Below are 2,461 nucleotides of genomic sequence, written 5' to 3' on the forward strand. Positions count from 1 at the left end.
CTCAGGGTGGACTTGTGCTTTAACATGGACTAAACCGTTTGAAAACAAGACTATTTTAAAGATAAATAGGTATTTCAAAAATTCATTTTATCCTCCTTTAGAAATCACTATTATTTTCTTCTCACTTTTTCTTTCTCTCAGTTATCATCAGATATATTTTAATATCAGATTGAAAGGAGAATTGATCTGGGGTTTTTTTGTTCTTTGTTTTTTTGCGGTACGCGGGCCTCTCACTGCTGTGGCCTCTCCCGTCGCAGAGCACAGGCTCCAGACACGCAGGCTCAGCGGCCATGGCTCACGGGCCCAGCCGCTCCGCGACATGTGGGATCTTCCCGGACCGGGGCACGAACCCGTGTCCCCTGCATCGGCAGGCGGACTCTCAACCACTGCGCCACCAGGGAAGCCCCTGATCTGGTTTTTACAAGGTAAAAGTACATGATGAATTTAAAACATCTAGAGAGCAGCCCAAGATGGCCGACTTGGAGGACTGGGTGTCGGATGAGGAGAAGGTATGCATAGCTGCAAATTCATCACTCACGCACCCCCAGCGGAATGTAATGAAGTGTTCAACGATGTCCGGCTACTACTTGATAATGATGGTCTCCCCAGGGAAGGGGCAGCACATGTATTTGCCCAGTATAGCATGGGTCAATTCATGCCTGTGAAGATAGAAGGAGATGAAGATCAGTTCTTAATTACAGAACATGGTGACCTGGGTAATAGCAGATTTTTAGATCCAAGAAACAAAATTTCCTTTAAGTTTGATCACTTACGGAGAGAAGCAAGTGACTCTCAGCCGGAGGAAGTAGATGGAGGTCTGAATTCTTGGAGAGAATCCTGTGGCAGTGCTTTAGGGGCCTATGTGAAAGACCATTATTCCAACGGCTTCTGTACTGTTTATGCTAAAACTACAGATGGGCAACAGACCGTTATTGAAGAAATGGCATCCATGTATGCCATATGTATTGAAAGCCACCAGTTTCAGCCTAAAAACTTCTGGAGTGGTCGTTGGAGATCAGAATGGAAGTTCACCATCACACCCTCTACAGCCCAAGTGGTTGGAGGACTTAAGATACAGGTTCACTGTTACGAAGATGGCAGTGTTCAGTTGGTTAGTCATAAAGATGTACAGGACTCAGTCACTGTTTCGAATAAAGTCCAAACTGCCAAGGAGTTTATTAAAATCATAGAGCATATGCAGCAAATGAGTATCAGACAGCAATCAGTGAAAACCATCAAACAATGTCAGACACCACGTTCAAGGCCTGGTGCCGGCAACTTCCAGTTACCTGCACCAAAATCAACTGCAACAAGATACTCAGCTACAAGATTGGCAAAGAAATGCAGAATGCTTAAAGGCTGAATATAGGATTCTTCAGTACCTGGAAAGAAAGGAGTCAACGTGTGGTCATATGATAAATAAGTGATTTATAAACAAGAGGGATACTTTTCTAGGGCTTTCAAAGTTAACAGGTTTTCTAGTCTCATGGAATACTGTTGAACTTATAGCATTGTCTAGATTCTTTTGTGTTTTCTGCCTTGTAATTTTCTGTTTTCACTCTATCTACTTGTAAATCTTTTTTTTTTTTTTTAATTCTACCACATTTAATGATGGAGAGAGATATCTATCCTGGAGTCATTTTTCTACTTAGAAAATTTTCCTAGCCGTGAAGCCCTGTTACTGACATAGACAGGTAATATGTTCAGTACTTTTCTACCCCATCCTTCAAAGCACTTCTGGCACTTCACTCGTTTTTACTGATCAACCAACAGCTAAAGAGGCTATGCTACAAACTACAGCTGAATGGAAGACACATTCATCCTTCTCCCTCCGATTGCTTTGATCATCATTTATAACATCTCATAACTACAGTTTCAAACGTTTGGATTGGGGCTTTTCAGGTTCTTTTTGGAGGCAAAGGAAGTTTTCTGTAAATTCCATTATAGCCAGCTTCTCTGGGGAAGTTATTTTTAAATCTAAAGACTTGGACCACATTCCCTGTAAATGAATGTGTTTGCTGTTTTCCCTTCCCTCATCGTCTCCTTCCCATCTAGTACCATTATAGTGATAGACGTGCATTTTTAGAAGAGTTTTACCCATTTATTATTATTTTTGTAATATTCAAAAACTGCTGACATACTAGGGATATAGTAGAGTATAAAACTTGAAAAAATGCAGATGTTGAAGGAATAACAGTTACCCTGTGCGTTAATACTTTATGGCAGGATTGTACTATAAGCGAATGAATCAAACTATGTTTGTTAATGTAGTTAACAGTCATAGTCAGACAGTATCTTTCTATTACAACCTGTTATTTAAGGGAAGACTGGTGATTTGTTCTAAATAGGATGTAAAACTTTTTCCAAATTAGTCTTCCCACTCCTGCCTGCCAACTCAAATGTAACTGTGATAGAGCAACCCTTCCCAGGTTTATCGGCAGGTACAGGTGTGATCTCAGAA

General features: G+C 40.9%; 1 pseudogene; it reads left to right on the plus strand.

The window, feature by feature from the left end:
- The first annotated feature begins 470 nt into the window (after positions 1-470).
- Positions 471-1,356, plus strand: LOC136129454 (F-actin-capping protein subunit alpha-1-like; annotated as a pseudogene).
- Positions 1,357-2,461: the final 1,105 nt, after the last annotated feature.

The sequence above is a fragment of the Phocoena phocoena genome, chromosome 10 (genome assembly GCF_963924675.1).
Source record: "Phocoena phocoena chromosome 10, mPhoPho1.1, whole genome shotgun sequence".
Taxonomy (NCBI): domain Eukaryota; kingdom Metazoa; phylum Chordata; class Mammalia; order Artiodactyla; family Phocoenidae; genus Phocoena; species Phocoena phocoena.